Source organism: Dipodomys merriami, unplaced genomic scaffold (assembly GCF_024711535.1).
Source record: "Dipodomys merriami isolate MVZ:Mamm:240054 unplaced genomic scaffold, mDipMer1.0.p SCAF_6, whole genome shotgun sequence".
In the NCBI taxonomy this organism is placed as follows: Eukaryota; Metazoa; Chordata; class Mammalia; order Rodentia; family Heteromyidae; genus Dipodomys; species Dipodomys merriami.
Window position 1 is genome coordinate 38,416,922 of NW_027206179.1, and position 19,556 is coordinate 38,436,477.

Genomic DNA, 19,556 nt, shown 5'->3' on the forward strand with positions numbered 1-19,556 from the left:
GAGAGGCATGGCTGAAAAGGGGCGATCCACCCCTGGGCCAGGACTTATCTAGGCCAGGGACAGGAAGAGGTGTGGCCAGGTGGGGGAAAGGTGTGGCCACAGTGGATCTGGACATGACCTCAGGGTCTGGGACCCTCCTAAGGTCAGATGGGAGGCATGTGACCAGAGATGGCCCAGGATGTAACCTAGCCTGAGGGGGAAGATGACTGCTTCCAGTTGTGCCAGTTACCTAGGTAACAGATACTGGGCAGAAACTTAGCCAAGAGGAAGGGAGGTGTCCTGTGCAGATCTGGCAAAAACTACTAAAAATGAATGAAAACAATGTGGGATATAAACTTGAAATATCACCTGGATATCCATATCCTTAACTTCAATTCCATCTTCAGTTCTGAAAGTGTCATTACAAAAGTGAGGTAGCTTATTCATGAAGTGGCTCTACTATATAGGCCTATGAGCTACTTGTGGAAACATTATGAGGAAAAGACTTTTAAATCCTTGCACAGAAACCACAGAGAGATAAGATAATTTTGTATGTGTGTTGATACTAGGCCTTGAACTCAGGGCTTGGGCACTCTTCCTTAGCTTTTACTCTCGAGACTAGTGCTCTACAATTGAGCCACACAGCTCCACTTCCAGCTTTTTACTGGTTAAATGGAGATATAAAAAAGTGTAATGGATGTGTGGAGGCATTGACTCCTGTGACCCCATCTGAGTTCCTGTGAGCCGGAGGGTGCATTCTGGCATGCATTCCCTCTGGGGGAGGAAGGAGGACGCCTCTTCCTCTAAGCAGGCCAAGGATCCTGCCCCTGCTGGGCGCCAGACTTGGTGGACAGACGTGGTGGATGGTTTGTGGGAAGTGCCATTCTTGCTCCTCCTAGTTAATCATTTAGAACAATGACTCAAGATTCCTTTTGTGTTTTTTTAATGAAGCCCCACAGGTATCTCACTTCCTCTTTTATTATCTCGAACTCTTCCCACTCACTGTCTAAAGGTGTCTAAAGGTTACTGATTGTCCACATTCCCCCAAAATTGTTTAAGGTAACCTTTCTGTCCCATGATTGTCCTGTGACTACAGACTTATCTTCTATGCCCCTATGCCATATGTAAGCGTATGATGTTTTAATAAACTTTGTCTATACCCGCATGGTATGGTCCCTTTCTGCCTACTAGACACTGCATTCCCGGGTCTCGCTGTGTGAACAGCAACATGGATGCTCATGCTTTGAAGCATAATCCTTAGATCTCAGCCTCCTGAGTAGCTGGTTACAATGCATGAGCCATGGATGCCCAGCCTGAAAAAATATTGTAAACAATTCTCAGCCTAAGGCAATTAAATAGACCAAGTCACCTCCAGTAACACCAGCATGGTCTTGGAAAAAATAACCAGATTTGGTCTCTCCAGTGTGGAGTGGCAGGAAAGGAAAGGGGATTCCATATGTAAGAGCTGCAGCAGAGAAAGGGAAAGCCACAGTGGGCAAAGCTGCGCCAAAAACAACTTCTGGGCCTAGGTCACCAGCTCCAGAGAACAGGCCACCAACAGCAGCAACACCAGCTTGCCTAGCCATACATCCGCCTCTTGCTCCACCTGATCCTTCCAGAGTAATACCTTCTAAAAAAAAAAAAAAAAAACCTGCACTGCAAAGTCACTGATCTGATCTGAAATCACAAGGCAGAGACAGAGTGGCATGGCTGCTATTGGCCACATGGTATACCTAAAGCTCAGAGCTCCTTGTTCTATCTTTCCACAATGAGCAACACTGCTAGTACTAGATCCAGAATCTACTAACTGACAAAACAATGACCTTAGAATTCAAAGTTAGCAAGGTTAGGGTGCTGCAGACTTCCAGGCCCAGCATTCAAGAGGCTGAAGCAGGAGGATCACTTGAGCTGAGAGGTGCTATGTCAATCTAGACAACATCCCAAGACCCTCTCTCCAAAATAAATAAGTAAGCCGTCCTAGAATTAGTTAGATATGAAGAGAAAGGAAGAGATGACCGAAGTTAATTTTTCAGAAGTTGATTCTCAAAGTAATGGACAAGAACCTGGGCCAGGAGATGACACATTATGTGCAGCATTAAACCCAGGAGCACTGCACAGTGGCAGGAAATAAGCATGAGCAAAGGGTCTCTATTATAACCACAACCCAGATGCTAGGTGAAGAATAAAATATAGTTGAAAAATGAAATAAAATTATAAACTAAAATTCAGTTTCAATCAAGTTTCAATCAAGAAACTTACAGCTCCAGAGGTAGAACACTGTGCAAAGATGCAGTAAAAGATAGCTAGGTTGAATGGTAGGTTCCTTGAGGAATATCCTGAAGTGGCTTGCCCATAGACCATCCCCAGATATCCCATTCAACCCAAGCGCTAGAATTTACCTCACTCCCAAAGATTTGCCTTGCAAGATGTCCTCTACTTCAAGGAAGATATCGTATCACCAGATTATAAAACTCAACAAAATTAGTTCTACCTCCTGAAAGCATCACAAAAATTACTGAGCACCTCAAAGCATAGTAAAAGAATTGTTGTTGTTTTTAATTAAAAACTACTTTAAAATGTGACCCCCATGGGGTCATATGAAGAAGTGCATCTTCTGAAATAATTCATCTGGAACTTCCAATCTAACTATTTTTTTCATGTTTCAATAATGTTGGCCCTTACTCATTAGTAAGCTATTTAAGGTGTGATACCTTTTATGTAATAGGGTTGTGAGTCATAAAAATTAAATAAATAGCAAGCACATGCTTTCCACTGAAGTTATCAAAAGTAAACACACACAGGAGAGATCACTATGTGGTCACACAACCACACCTTGCATTCTACACAATTGTGTCTCTCTTGCTTGCCCCTTTGTATATTTTTCTAATGCGCTTAAATAAAATCAGTGGCACCCAGACTCATCTGAGAAACTGTGCATTAAACAAGAAAACCTGGAACTTAACCATGGATCCATCTCACATAATGTACCTATGATTAGGTCATCAGTCCCTTAAATTCTTACTTCATTTTCATGGCATTAGTACTGGGATTTGAATTCAGGGCCCTGATGCTGTTCCTTAGCTTTTTCAACCAAGGCCAGCCTTTTAACCCCTTAAACATCTCCTCTTTTGGCTTTCTGGAGGTCAGTTGGTGATAAGAATCTCACAGACTTTCCTGCCTGGGATGGCTTTGAACCTCGATCCTCAGATCTCAGCATTCTGAGTAGCTGGGATTACAGGTAGGAGCCACTGGGCAGTCCCTTGACTTTTAGAAGGGAGTAAAGATTTACTCTACTTCACAGTACAAAAATAATCTATGAAAATATGTTGACTCCTAAAAAAAAAGCTACAAAGACTAGTCTAAGCTCATATTATGTTTCTTCTAACCATGTGTTCCCATGAACAGAACAGCCATCCTTTTGGAAAAAAGCCATCAAGTGACAGGGCCTAGCTTATTGCTCTTGGGTGTCATGCTTGCTGGAAAGTCATAATTAGTCTAATGGAGCAGGCAAAGGGCGGAGCCGGCGCCAGGGTACTTTCTTCACAAACCCTCTGCCAAACCTGTCTGACCACCTAGAGCCTGGAGAAGCCCTCCACTGGAAGTTTTTAAGGGGAGACAATAACAGCTATCTACACATTGAGTGCCAAGCTCACCAACACATCACATCTTTCACTATGAAATGTAAGGATTTAGTGAATAAACGGGAATTACATTCACACCCCTCATTGTTTGGCTGATGGTTTTATTTTAATCCTCTCACTGGATAAAATTTCCCAGGGATGTAAGCAACAAGTTTCCCCACGTTCCATCCCTCCATTCCAATTCTGACCAGGTACATGACTCAAATGCCAAACATTCTGGAAGCTTCTCCACCAACTGATATCGAACTAGTTATTAGCAAACCACCCACAAATGCAAGTCAGAAGATACTGTCACCTTAAAACTTTTCAATTCCTTTAAAGCAACCATTTATAAGGTGTCTAGAATTCCAAAAGGCATTTAATCATCTTTTTGTTGTTGTTGTTGGTTGTGGGGGCTGAACTCTGGGCCTGGGCACTGTCTCTTAGCTCTTCAATATCAAGGCTAGCATCCTACCACTGAGCCACAGTATCACTCCTGACTTTTTCTGCTTATGTGGTGCTGAGCAATAGAACCCAGGGCCTCATCGAGGCAAGCACTCTACCACTAAGCCAAATTCCCAGCCCTTAATCATCATATTTTTATTCAAATCACAGTACAAAAGCAGAGAGTGAGTTTGTTTTATAAGGGATGAGCTAAGAGCAATGTTTGCAGACAAAAACTAAGCTAAACTCAAAGCGAATTTCAATCTGTCACTTAATAATTGATTAATCAGCTCCTAGATTGTGATATTTAAGATACATAATGTCTGTGCAGGGACTTCCTTGCCCCCAGAGCAATGAACTAAATAAACTTTTTTGTTCTCTATGGAAAAAATTAAAATAAAAAACTACCATAAAAAATTCATGGTGTTATTGTGATGCCCATTTCAACATAAGCAATGAAATATATATTTTTTAATCATAAGGAATATTTATCACTAGAAGCCCCCAGGGCACATAGGAACCACACAGTGAAGCAAGTCTCAAAAGATAGGTATGCCTTAGCCAGGTGCTGGTGACTCACTTCTGTAATCCCAGCACTCAAGAAGCAGAAATCTGAGGATCATGATTCAAGGCCAGCCGGAGCAGTCAAGTCCATGAGACTCTTATCTCCAATTAACCAGCAAAAACCTGGAAGTGGAGCTGTGGCTCAAGTGGTAGAATGCCAGCTTTAAGAGAAAAAGCAAAGGGACAGGGCTCTGTGTCTGGGTTCAAGCCCCAAGATCTGCCTTAAGTAAATAAATAGTCTGCTTTAACTTTCCATTCAAGAAGAGTCTTCCAGAGGAAGAACCCCCAGGCTGTTACATATCAAATCTTGCTTTTCAGGCCATCTCTGAAGCTGTCAATGCATTGAGAACTCCTCTCTACCTTTCATCTCATTCAATTTCATCATACAAGCAACCATTACATGTCTGCCATGATTCGACAAAGCAGGCCAGGCCTGTCTTTGAGACTAAATTCATTGATATATCTATACCATTATATACTATGCACTAACTCGGCTAAAGCTCATTGGTTACACATGCCAAAAACATAAATGCAAAAAATATGGCACACGGTAAACATACTCACTAACTGCATACTTTAAACCCAAGAAGTACCTATCTCCTAACTCTTTTTTCCCCACAGCAAAATTACCAAAAAGGTACTATGTGCTCTTAAGAGAAACAATGTCTTCCTAAAAGGGCAGGCCTCCCCTTCCACCCCCATTACCCCCAAAAAAGATCTGGAGTCAGGAAAGCTACACAGGGAATTGCAGACTCCTGGGACAATGAAGGTCAACCTCCTAAATTCTCCAACTCCTAAATTCTCTCTCAACTATCAGACTCCAGATTATGACAGCCTACACCTAGTCGGCTTGGGGCTGGGGCCTAAGTGGTAAAAGAGCTTACACACAAGGAAACAGAGTCACAGGAAGGACACTCAAGCTGAGGCCTAGGGCAGTGAGCACCAAATGAGTGTCTGTGGAGACACTGGGTGAACTCAATGCTGTCACCACCCACCGCCCAGACTCTGGCACCGGTCCACACCATGTACTCTAAAGGGCAGGCCAGTGTTACCCAACTTTGTCACTGGCTGAAATAAGGCTGACACGTGCTCATTGCTTCCACTAGATGCAAGTGGGAATCTGTGTACTCACCAGGAAGAACAGGCCTGGTGACTGAGGCACAGGTCTGTGTGAAGAGGCTGAGTTGGTGGGTTGCAGATGGAAGGAGGAATTTGCCCTCAGGTCTCAAATGGCTTTATTGAAATAACCTGCTCCTAAGCAGCAGCCAACTCAGATTACCATTGTCAGTAGCTCAAGAATAAAAAATGTACCAAACCAGGTGCTGGTGGCTCACACATGTAATCCTAGCTACTTAGGAGGCTGAGATCTGAGATCACGGTTCACAGCTAACCTGGGCAGGAAAGTCTGTGAGACTCTTATCTCCAATGAACCACCAGAAAACCAGAAATAGAGCTGTGGCTCAAAGTGGTAGAGCACTAACCTTGAGAGAAAAAGCTCAGGGACAGCGCCCAGGCCCTAAGCTCAAGCCCTACAACTGGGGAGGGGGGGTGAGAAAGGGTAGCTAGGCAATGAAAACAATGGTCCCCTTCCCCTCCCATAGAGGTTCTGCCTTGAGCAGTCCCTGGATGCAGACCACTATACACCACATCACCATAGCCTTCAGCAGTAGTATATGCAAGCATCACACCATGGCTCATTGCCCCTAGATGACTGGCATGTGAAAGCAAACCAAATGGACCCCAGAAGTATGCACTGAAATGGCCATCCAATCAGGCTGTATGGACCTCTGATTGGATATGGGGACTGATGGGGCCCACCATCTAGCCAATGATCTTGAGAGTCACATAGCTCTCTCCTAATATACCTTATTAACCCCTGCATGATGCATCCCAGGTGGTTCCCTCCCTTGGGAGCCCTTCCATCTAGCAGAAGCACTGCTTACCTTTTTCTTCATAAACCTTTGTTGTTTTATTGCTATACCCCTGCTATGTCCATGGACTCATTCTTTCAGACCATAGAGACAAAGGATCTAATCCAGATGTGGCAATTTTTCAAATATCACTTAGGGGAAACTTTTCAAAAGTTGAGAGCTCATCCTCACTCTGGATTTGCTACACGATGGCCCCGCCTGAGTGAGCAGTGGCCATGTGATTCCAGTTAAAGTATCATGATGCAAGCCTTCATTTACTCAAAGTCAGTTAACAACCTGCTATGCAACACCCGAGGAGGTAGAAGGCACTAGGAATATGAAAAGGTGAGATGAAGCAATTGGCAATTAGTCTCCAAAAGTCAAGTCCAATTTTGCAAGCAATGTGTGGTAGAAATGGGCACTTTAAGCCTGGACATCTCTGTGAGATGGTGAACTTTTGGCCATCTCCCGTATTCTGATCTTGGTTCACTGAGATTGTACATTCAGCAAATCACATGGCTTGCAGGGACATTCTTGTCTAGTTGCTAACCTCTCTTAAGATCTGGCATTGTACTGCATAATAATCTGGAGTATACTAGGGCAATGTTTGCCAATACTAATATCATTTGATAGCAAAACCAAAGCCAACTTCTGTTGGTTTGCGGTAATCAGAATTGCCTAGATCGCTGAATTTGAAATGGAATCCAAAAGTCTCACAGTGGTCAAAAGTCTAAATATTTTTCCTAGGCCACTGACCTCCTTAAGACCTTTATCCAAGAATGGCTAGTGTAAGTTACACCTATCAGGGTGCCCTCTTTGGAAAAGGCCTTTAAGTCCACACAACCAGGGAACAAGAGGTAAAAGAGCACAATACAGAGCCCAATATAGTGTCCCCAGGAAATTTTATAAATATTCAAACATCTTACTCACTCATCAAGAGACCAAATGTCAGGTATGCCTACATTTTGAAGACAAAGCAAAGAATTCAGTTTAAACCATTCCTAATCCAGTAGAAATTCACGGACGTGTACCATAACCAAAGTTTAGTTTGTAGGTGGAAATTATTATTTTTTGTGATGGTACTTGGGTTTGAACTCTGGGCCTCATGCTTGCTAGGCTGGCACTTTACCACTTGAGCCATGCCTCTAGCCGAGACTTTGCTGGTTATCTTAGAGATGAAGTATAGCAAACTTTTCTGCCCAAGCTGGCCTCAAAGTACAATCCCACAGATCTGATTTCTCAATTGCTAGGATTGCAGGCATGAGCAATGGGTATCCTTCTGACATTATTTTTCTAAGCTACAATTATTAACAAGCCCAGTGTAGAACAACTGGAAAAGAATTAAAAGCAAAGGGAAGTAAGAGTTGCTCCTGAGTTGATGGTATATGTGCAAGATTTTTGTCAAGATACAAAAATTCCAAGAGAAGCTGGTTACTAGTGGGCTATATCTGTAAACCTAGCTACTCAGAAGGCTGAGATATGAAGATCATGGTTCAAAGCCAGCTGGGGCAGGAAAGTCCATGAGACTCTTATTTCCAATAAATTACACAAAAAACTAGAAGTAGAGCTGTAGTTCAAATGCTAGAATGCTAGCCTTGAACAAAAGAAGCCCAGGGACGGCACCAAGGCCCTAAAAATTCAAACCCCAGGACTAGCACCGAAACAAAATTCTAAGACAACATCAACCTGTTAGCAGCTAAGTAAGTTCACTATGAAACATCACATGCAAAAACATTCTCCTTTCAAACATTCTGTGTTGCTAATCATTGAAACACCTATCAATAGAGGCTCATACTACGGTTTATATTGGTGTAGACAAGAAAAAAATCCCAAGAGCAAAAAAAAGTCTAGCAAAAACCTAATCTAGTACACAAATTATCATTTTTTCTACATGAAGAAGTTTTAAAATTACTTGCACATGAGTTCTAAGTGGATGTGAACATCATTATCAGGATATTTTAAGTATAGTTCAAACATTTAATGTAATCATAGGTTCTCAAGAATGAAAAGATGTTATTTTTTGCAGAAATGTCTCACACACACATTAGCAAGTCTCAACAATTACCTGCTTAGCTACCTGTGAATTACTGTGAGAGTCAGCAGTGTGGGAAATACTCATTTTGGAAAAACCTTGTTTCAGATGATAGTCACAACTTATTTTATATGAACTTCAAATTGATAGTTCTACTCTTGGTCTATATGAGACATTTTACTATCTAGTGTAAGTTTAGTATTAAGAGATGATGTTCAAGCTGGCTCATGTCTGTATAATCCTAGGTATTCAGGAAGGAGACTGAGATCTGAGGATCACAGTTTGAAGCCAGCCCAGGCAAGAAAGCCCATGATTCTCTTATCTTCAACTAGCTACCAAAAAAGCCAGAAGTTGAGCTGTGGCTCAAGTAGTAGAGCTCTAGCTTGGAGAAAAAGAAGCTCAGGGACAGCACCCAGACTTTGAGTTCAAGCCCAGGACCAAGAAAGTGAAAGAGAGCGAGAAGGAGTGAGAGGGAGCGAGAGGGAGAGGGAGAGAGAAAGAGAGACAGAGACAGAGACAGAGACAGAGACAGAGTTCAGATGCCTTGATACAGAAATTCCATCTACCATTTTTTATGTACTTCTGCTAGACAATAATGTATGTAGTCTTTCTAGAATCCTGTCCACTTTTCTTCAACAAGCAATTTGCAGGAAGCAAAGAGCCAATGAAATGAAAACATCTTCACACAACACTTTGTATCAGAATGTTCACCATACCACTTTAGTCAAAAAGTGGGAACAAGAGAATGTCTATCAACTAATGACTGAAAAAACAGAAGTCAGTGCTGGGGTGGGGAGCACCTGTTCTGTGAACCATGTAAGACCCTTGAAATCATTGGTCCATGACAGTTCAGTCAGCTACCCACAGCTGTCTGCATGTAGTAATAAGGTATACAGCCTACAAATGATGGTAGAACTATACAAAGGAGTTTTATCAGAAAAGCATCCCGCAGGGGGGAGGAGGGGGGAGGCTGGGAAGGGAGGTGAAGGGTAAACAAAGGAGGAGGCTGCAATGCTTGGTAAGAAATGTATGCATTATCCTGCCCATGTAATTGTAGCCCCTCTGTACAGTATGTTCTCAAATAAAATAAAATTAAATTTAAAAAAAAAAAGAAAAAGAAAAGCATCCCGCAACCCTGGACCCATACAGTGGAATATTATTTAGCAACTTAAAAGGGAATAAAGTACTGTTACATGCTACAAAAAAGAACCTTAAACCATAGCTAAGCGAGAGAAACCAGATACAGAAGGTCACACATTATACATGACCCCATGTATACCAAATGTCCTGAATAGGAAAATCTAGGGAAGGAAAACATAGATTAGTCTTTGTCAGGGGGTAAGGGAAGGAGAGAATGAGAAGTCTGCTAAACCCTTTGCAGAGTTTCCCTTAGGGCGAAGAACACATTCTGAAATAGGGTATCTGAACGCTTCTGTGAACATATGCAAAAACAATTACTTTTTTTTTAAATGAGCTCAATGGCGTGTGATTTAGGCCTCAACAAATCTGTTCTTTTAAAAATGAAGCTGGGGGGCTGGGAAGGTGACTCAGTGGTAGAGCGCTTGCCTTGCATGCCTGAGGCCCTGAGTTCGATTCCTCAGCACCACATAAGCAAAAAAAAAAAAGCCGGAAGTGGCGCTATGGCTCAAGTGGTAGAGTGCTAGCCTTGAGCTGAAGAGCTGAGGGACAGCGCCCAGGCCCAGAGTTCAGGCCCCACGACCGGACCCAAAAAAAAAAAAAAAAAAATGAATCTGGGTACTGGTGGCTCATGCCTGTAATCCTCAGGAGGCTGAGATCTGAGTGTTGAGGTTCAGCACCAGCTCAGGAAGAAAGATCCATGAGATTCTTATTTCTAATTAGCCACACAAAAAAGAAAGAAAGAAAGAAAGAAAAGTAACAGAAGTAGAGCTGTGGCTCAAATGGTAGAATATTAGCCCTAAGCAAAACGCTAAGGGAAAACACTCAGACCCTGAATTCAAGACCCAGTACCAGAACTAAATAAATAAATAAATACCCTGTGCCAAGGATATTTGACTTCTACTTATTAGAATTCTTTGTTTGAAGATTAATGATACTGAAACACTTAAAATTATTTTTAAACATTATTTGAGCATTTTATGACATATTAAAGGGGGGAAACAAAAGAAAAATCCCGTCTTTCAAAATAGACAAGTTGTATCCATAAAAATGAATTGTTTTCTCTTTTTAAAAAAGTATACACACACACATACACACACACACACACACTCACTGAGCTTAGCTCCAAAAGACTGACTCCAATGCGTAGACATGTTTTGTTTGGCACCAGGCTGAAGTTGGGAAATAACAAACATGGATGAGACTCTTGGCTTCTCTTTCAACAAAAACAATGTAGCCGTACGTGGCAGTTTTACCTCTTAGACACATGCATCCACATGCATGCATGTACACACACACACACACACACACACACACACACACACACACACACACACCCCATGAAGTAATGGCTGCTGACCAGAAAGAAACACTCTCCAGAGGGTGGTCCTCCCCTGGACACTGCCCACCCTGCCTGGCTCTTGCTCACCACCTGTCTTGCCCAGTGGGCACATCAGTTGGAAAACATGTATCCCTAAGGCTTGATCAGGCTGGTCCTGTTTTTTAAAAAAAAGGGACCCAAATTGAGTGTGGGGAGCTATCTGTGGAGCAGGTAGTAAATAACACAGGTGCAAACATGAGATCCTGAAATAAACTCCTGGATTGACAACTGGATGTCCGACTTTTCCAGAAGTCCCCTTACTGAGTCTCTTGATGGTCATTGAAAAATACTGGGTAAAAAGAACAAGAGACCTATTACTTCAGATCTGACTCAACCAGTAAATGCTGGAGTTTGTACAGGTTTCTAGGGTTCCTTAGAAGCAAATTTCCTTATAAGCAAATGAATTTTTGTTGAAATTGTCACTTCATCCATGACCTTCACAGCTTTAAATGTTGATTCTTTGGAAGTCAAACCAATTGAAATCAGTTTCTGTTTTCTGCTGTCACCTGCTGGCATAGTCTTGGTACTGACGAGATTTAAACTGCAGCCTTGGGACCATTGTCCACCCCTTTACTCTCCTATTTTTAAAGGCTATATCCAGGCACACACAAAACTACAATACACACAACTTATTCTAAAGTTTAAATAAACACATTATCAATTTTTGTTTGATGAAAAAGAAAGATATGGTTACACAACAACCACAAGTCCACCTACCCTTATTAAATCTGAAAGAACTGATTTGTTTCTCCAAAACTGGTTTGGGAACATTCAATAGATATTGAGACCTTTTGTGGAAAAAGTTGCCATATTAAAGTATATAGTCTATTTAACTGTAGATTTGGGACCCTCAGAGGAACAACTTTCCATACTTAAAGTAATTCCCAAATGAAGCAGAGGATGTTGCTCCTTGGGTAGACAGAGCACATGCCTAGTATGAGTGAGGCCCTGGCTTTGATTTTCAGTACCACAATGGAGGAGGAAAGAAAGAGAAGGAAAAGAAGAAGGAAGAGGAAGGAAGGAAGGAAGGAAGGAAGGAAGGAAGGAAGGAAGGAAGGAAGGAAGGAAGGAAGGAAGGAAAGAGAAATGATTATGTATCTGGAAAGTAAAAGTCTTACACAGAAAATGTTGAGGCCAACCATAGGTAATGCTTTGGGGCTGGGGATGTGGCTTAGTGGTAGAGTGCTTGCCTAGCATGCATGAAGCCCTGAATTCAATTCCTCAGTACACATAAACAGAAAAGGCCAGACATGGTGCTGTGGCTCAAAGTAGTAAAGTGCTAGCCTTGAGTGAAAGAGCTGAGGGACAGCACCCAGGCCCTGAGTTCAAGCCCCATGATCAGAAAAAAAAAAAAAAAAAAAAAAAACTTCCAAGATCCCTCTCATGATTTTTCTCATCTATCACAGCCCAAGGAGCTCCTTAATATGCATCCTAAGATTTATGAACTTGGGTTAATTATACACAGGCTCTGCCCCCTAAGCCTAGAACTACATTCTATCAGAGTGGAATCCATGATGGGTGGATAGCCAATCCTGACCCACAGAACATCCCTTCCCAGATGTTTAGGCAACACTGGGCAAGGCCCACAACCGGAAAGAGCTGGGTGTGACACATGTGTGGAAGGCAGAAGGTCAGGGGTTAATCTGGAAGATAGCTTCATCCCCCTCGATAGCCCCTCCCTTTCCCAAGCTTCCAGAGCTCTCCTCCACCGAGCTCTGCGCCCTCCCATTCTCCAAACTCTGCTCAAATACGCTCCAAGCTGCCACCTGTGCAGCTCTGAGCCTTCCCTGGAGGCCACCCTCCTGATTCACCTCTACTCTAAGCATGTCTGCAGTGATCTCACCTCAAACACAGCACCGCAAACAGTCCCCAGCCTCTCGCTCAAAGCGGATCCACCACCTCTCTTCTCTGTTGAAAGGGTAACATTCTCCCAACTGCCTACACTCAGACTGTCAGAGCAAAGCTTCTCCTCCCATAGATTTAATGTCTCCATGGCCCCTCCCACCCCCCCTGCCGGCCCCACCCATGGCTAGGCCTTCTCCCTCTAGGCTCTGCCTTTCAATGTCGGCCTTTCTTTCCAAAAGGTCAAAACAGTCTGGTCATTAAAAAAAAAAAAAAACTGTTCACAACCTTCCAAAGTCTCTGGAGCCTAAGGATTGGACTTTCCCACCCACCTGCGGGCACAACACGCCTCACTCCCACGTGGGAACCTTGATTCAACCTAAACACAGGAACTATGTAACCTCAACACCTTCATTCCTATCATTCAGGAACTCCCATTCAGGAACTCTGCTGTCTTTTCCCAAACAAACACTCCTGCGCATCTCCTGGATCTGGTGTCTACCATTTTCCCTAAGCACCCTTATTTGATCATCCTCTCTTCTGTGATCTAAACTGACACTTTTCTGAGGCAAAAAACTCTGAAAAAGTTTTACACATTGTTTCTCCAACTCTGTGTGTGTGTGTGTGTGTGTGTGTGTGTGTGTGTGTGTGTGTGTGTGTGTGTGTGTGTGTGTGTGTGTGTGTGTGTGTGTGTGTGTGTACATGCGCACGCATGCGCACACACGCACACCAGTCCTGAGGCTTAAATTCAAGGCCTGGGTGCTGTTTGGGAGCTTTATTACTTAAGACTAGCATTCTACCACTTGAGCCACACCTCCATTTCTGGATTTTTGGTGGTTAATCAGGAATAAGAGTCTCATGCTATTTCCTGCCCAGGCTGGCTTTGAACCATGACCCTCAGATCTCAGCCTCCTGTATAGCTAGGATTACAGGCGTGAGCCACCGGCCCCCAGCTTATTCCCACTTTTTCACTCCCCACAAGTAATGTGATTTTTTTTTTTTTTTTTTGCTTAACACAAGTGTTTTCTAAAGGCAAAAAAACTTAAAAAAAAAAAAAAGAACACCTACTTCTCAATAGATAGCAGACTTCAACTCACATTCAGGATTCATGAAGAAGATTTTTGAAGGCAGATATAATAGTACTTCTAGGGTTACACTTGTAACTCCAGCTATTACAGGAGAACTGGCGTAGGGCAAAGTGGGACTGAGACACTACCTGAAAAAAAATCACTTCAACAAAAAGGGCTGGAGCCATCACTCAAGTGGTAGAGAGGTTGCTAAGCAAGCACAAAGCCCTGAGTTCAAACCCCAGTATCATCCTCCCTGCCACAGTATGTTGACCCTATGAAAATGAAAGCAGGTACAGTAAGGTAGAGCGAGTGAAAGGAAGTGTCTGACCGCCACAGAAAGAATGGAGAAAGTAAGTCAGGCAGAAACGTGAACCTGCCTCTGTGCCTCTCTGCCTGTTCACCCTTGCTCCTCAGCCACAACTCCAGAAACAAGAGTCCTGGAAAGGACAGATGGTTCCTACACCATAGGAAAAAAACAAAACAAAACAAAAACACCCTGAGAGCTTCTGGCAGGAAAACAAACACGAGCCAATACCTGTCGGGTAGCAGGAAGGACCCAAAACCAGTGTAAACTAATATTTCCCTCTGCATCACAGAATAATGCAAATTAGCCCACACCCTGGACCAGAGAGCGGGCAGAAGACAGAGAAGCTGCGAAGATGGGTGGGGCTGGCAGCCCAGAGCCCCATGAAATAATCATCACCCAGCCTGAAGCAAAGCCAGATGGCAGCTACACACAATGACCCGCACTGGCTGGATGAAATTTTGATGAATTCCTTAATGGCTGCAAGATGAAAGTCCCTCTTCCAGAAACAGGCTAAAAATAGACATGTCAGTTCTGCGCGCGCGCGCGCACACACACACACACACACACACACACACACACACACACACACACACACACACACACACACACACACACACACACACACACAGTCTTAAAAAGGCCTTTATTATTTACTCCTCTGTATTTGGACATTCCTCAAAATGTCATTTAGTAAGTACTTTTGCTGATGAAAATAATGATAGTTTATATCATGATTGTTGATGTTTTTTTAACCCGAAAGGGAGTCATTGTTATTAGTTATGGTGGGGTAGGGAGAACAGATAATAGAGCTATCTGCACACAGCAATTATTAAATAAGATTCATACATGCCACTTCTGTCATCCCTTTTATTAAAGGAATTAAGTAGTGATCACTTACAGCTTCGATAACTGCATACTTTTTTATGGTTGTTGGTTGTGGGGCTTGAACTCAGGGCCTGAGCGCTGTCCCTCAGCCTCTTTGTGCTCAAGGCTAGTGCTCTACCACAGAGCCATTTCGAGTTCTTTGGTTTTTGGGTGTTTTTGTTTTTGTTTTGGTCGGCCGAGGGGCTTGAACTCTGGGCTTGGGCACTGTCCCTCAGCAATTCAGATCAAGGCGAGCATTCCACAGCTTGAGCCACAGAGTCACTTCCGGTTTTCTAGTGGTTTATTGGAGATAAGAGAGTCTCACGGACTTTACTGTCCAGTCTGGCTTTGAACGGCGATCCTCAGATCTCAGCCTCCTGAATAACTGGGATTACAGGTGTGAACCATCGGTGCCTGGCTTGGAGGTATTTTTGTTTGTCTTTTGCTTTTTGGGTTTTTTCCTTTGTTTTTTGTTTCTTTTTTCCTGTCTTGGGGCCTAAACTCTGAGCCTAGGTGCTGTCCCTCAACTCTTCAGCTCAAGGCTAGCTCTCTACCACTTGAGGCACAGCGCCACTTCTGGCTTTTTCTGCTTATGTGATACTGAGGAATGGTAGCGCTCTACCACTGAGCCACTTTCCCAGCCCCACTTTGAGTTTTTGAGTGGGGACTTTTCTACCTGGGCCAGCTTTGAATGGCAATCCTCAGATTTCAGCCTCCTGAGTAGCTAGGATTGTAGCCACTGGTGCCTAGCAACAATGTACTCTTAATAAAAATAAGCAGACAGATTTACACAAGAATATATACAAGGCCTTATGAACTCCAGCTTGTCTAAGCCAAAGAATGTATTAGGCTGTTTCTCACTCCTATCATGAAACACCTGAGCTTGTCTACATATAACAAAGAAAAGGTTTACTCTGGCTCAGAGCTTTGGAGGTTCCAGTCCATGGTTCATGGGGACATTTCTTTAGGTTGTACATCACAGTGGGAGCATGTAGCAGAACAAAATAACTTACTTCATTGCCAGGAAGCCAAAGAAAAGAAAGAGACATAGGTCAGGCTGGGAATGTGGCTTGGTGATAGAGTGCTTGCCTAACATGCATGAAGCCCTGGGTTCTATTCCTCAGTGCCACAATTTAAAAGCTAGGAGTGGCACCATGGCTCAAATGGTAGTGTGCTAGCCTTGAGCAAAAGAAGCTCAGGTACAGTGTCCAGGCTCTGAGGACTGGTTAAAAAGATAGCTGGGGGAGGAGGGGGAGAGGGAGAAAAAGAAGGGGGAGAGAGGTTCCACTCACCTAAACACCTCCTGTTACCCCCACCCCCACCCCGAAGTTCTACCAGCTCCCCACAGTGCCACCTGGAGGCCATTTGGGGTTATTCAAGGTACAAAATCTAGCCAGGCAACAGTTGAATTTTCACAGGAAGAAGTGAAAAGGCAAGAAAGCAAGTTCGAAGGTGCTGTCATGAAACGGCTAAGTCCTGGCCTGTGCAGACCATACTAAGGAAGGGGAGGAAGGAAGATCAGAAGGTTGGTGCTAAGGAAGAAAGAAGAAGTTTGAGTAAGCAGGTCCAGTGGAAGTTGTAAGGTAAAGATGGTAGGCAAGCTCTAGAGTAAGATGCTGGGATTCAACAGTGTTAAAAATAATGCTCCTCCAGGATACAATGAAAGCCACTATTAGGACATCAAAGAAAGGAGCTAGAGATGAGGAGGTCATGAAATTGAGAGGCTTGAGAATGGGATGGGCCCTCCAGTCTACCCTGCATTCATTCACCTGGGATGATGCGGGGTGAGAGTGGAAGGAAAGCAGTCAGGTACTCCAGTCTTCATGAGTGAAGAGAGGCCTGTGAGTGAGTGAGGAAGCATGCTGGGTCCTTTACACTCACGTGCAGATATTTCTTTGTGGACATTTCAGGCTAATAGTCTGCATGAAAGGCCCTTTCTTTAAGCTCTGAGATACACCAGCTGTGGAGAAGCCACTAGAAAGTCTAGAAGGAGAAACAAAGGAGTGAGATTCTCTTAAATAAAGGAAGGAATCGGCAAGAAGCAAACTCTGGGAGTGTTCGTGTTGGAACAATTGTCTCAGAGACCAGACAGGAGAGTTCCAGGAAGGAGCACAGACTCAGAGCCAAGAAGCCGTCTGTCAGAGGGTATGACCAAAACTCCTCCATCTTGGAGGGCAACTCAGCCTGACATGAGTTCAGTTGCCAAAGAGATGACCTGACATAACAGGAAACATTTCCATGTCAGATTTCACAGGAAATACCTTGTGACAAGTCAAGCACAGCCCATACAAATCCTGCAGTTCCTTGTGATGAAGCAGACTCCACCTGAAAGTAAACCGAACAAATACTCTCTCCCCACTCAGTACACACCCAGAAGGCAGACGAAGTGAATAATACTTCAAACATTAGCTCACTGGTCTATAAACAGTGAGATAGTTGGGCTATTCTCACATTACCTGGACTGAAACTGGTGGGGGTATTTAAAAAGCTTTAAAAAATAGCACTTTTCTCCATCACAGCTGAACTTACAGAAATCTTCCACCTTTGCTTGAAGAGTCCATGCTAAATGGACACTTCAGCCTTTAGTGAAAAAGCAAAGGGAGAGCACCCTAACTCTGAGTTCAAGCCCCAGTATTTGTAAAAATAAATTAATAAAGTAAAAAGCAAAATATATTCCGTTTTAGTGGTAACTGATCACTTTATAAACAAAGACAGTTCTTGGAACTTTACTTTGGGGGGGACTCAGGGAGGTGAGGAAGGAAAGGATGGTAGGGGAAAAACAAAGGACAAGGTAACAATGCTTGACAGGAAATGGACTCATTACCTTGCTCATGTAACTGTAACCCCTCTGTACAGTATCTTTACAATAAAAATATAAATTTGAGTCTAGCACTTGCCTAGTAAGCTCTAAGACAATGAATTCAAACCCAATACCACCAAAAAAAATTAGTTCTAATTACTCTTCAGCCAGTAAAAACAGTTGGTTTTTTTCACTCAAGTTCTCTGTGTACTTGGTGCACCTGCTTAGTAATATGCATAAAGTAATAATATGGGAAACAAAAGAAATCAATTAGCCTAATATAACTGAAAACCCCATTGTAATATGGAATGGGTGAACTGGGACCTTTTGACTAAATCTGCCTTGCCATCTGTTTTTATAAATAATGTTTCACTGGACCACCATCTCCAATTATTTACAATGGCATGTCTCACTTGAATGATGGGACAGCACTAAGTCAGCTGACTATCTTGTCCTTTACAGAAGCTTGGCACCTGCTATCCCTGACAAGACCTAAAGTGCTGCCATTTATTTGTTCAACACCACAGCAGCATGCACGTCCCTCATTCAAAACCCTGAAGTCCTACCAGGCGCCAGTGGCTCATTCCTGTAATCCTATCTACTCAGGAGGCTAAGATCTGAAGACAGCCCACGGGAGAAATGTCCCCATACCTACCCATACCTGAGGGTTCAGTGCTCAGGAGGCAATTCTTCAATAACAGAACCTGCAACAGACCTCTGGCTATATGGCCAAGCAGGAGAAAGGTACCTTTCTAGAACTATCCTCTTGGATCTTACAATGTAGTATGATTAAATAAAGTAGTGATGGATTGAATCCTCTAGATGAAGACTTAACTTACAGGTAATTAGCAAAACAAATCTGAATCTCTACAGGTGGACCAAAAGTTGAAAGAGAGACAAATGTCAATGAAGAAGGATGTTATGGTTTAGATCTAAATGCCTGGAAGGCCTGGGATCCAGTTTGTGGTGCAGTGGAGGATGCTAACTTCATCAACCTGATTAGTCCATTGATGAATTCAGAGCTTGAATGGGCAATGAGGAAGCAGGGCCTGATGAGAGAAAGTATATCACTAGGAGCTTGTCTTGTATACTTTGCCATCAGAATCTTCATCTCCTGGCTGCCATGATGTTTCTGCCTTGCCCTGTTCTAAAGAGCAATGAAGTTAGCCATGCATGGATTAACACTCTAAAGCCATGAGCCAAAATGGATCCTTCTTCCCTTCCTTCTCCCAGGTATGATGTCAACAGCGATGAAAAGCAAGAAATGCAAATGCCCTTCTGCAATTTCTTTTAGTATATGGGATAAATTTCAAGAATCGCCAAGAAAATTTCGAATATAAAACCTCATTCTCAAGATTGAGGGAGGGAAAAGAAATACTGAAAAAAGACAAATTGAAGAATAAAGGAGCTAGGTGCATAGCTTCATAGTTGAGTGCTGACTTAGCAGGTGCAAGGACCTAGATTTAATCCCAGAGTGGAGGAGGAAGGGGAAGAGGAGGAGAAAGAGGGAGAAAGGGCAGGGGGAAGGGGAGGAAAAGGAGGAAGAGAGAAGGGGGAAGAGAGGAGGGAGAAAAAGAACTCTCACAAGAGCAACTCACAAGGAATA

The 19,556-nt window shown here is 43.1% G+C and overlaps 1 protein-coding gene across 9 annotated transcripts in view; it reads right to left on the minus strand.

Moving 5' to 3' along the window:
- The window catches only part of LOC138814051 (LIM domain only protein 7-like), a 193,392-nt gene that overhangs the window by 138,602 nt on the left and 35,234 nt on the right, over window positions 1–19,556 (minus strand). The window contains exon 1 of one of the 9 annotated variants that reach the window (XM_070002835.1): window positions 12,911–12,999. The exons of the other annotated variants lie outside the window; for them this stretch is intronic. The gene's annotated coding sequence lies outside the window, so the exon portion shown is untranslated. Of the gene's footprint in view, window positions 1–12,910; window positions 13,000–19,556 lie in introns of those variants that run through there. 9 annotated transcript variants of the gene reach the window in all.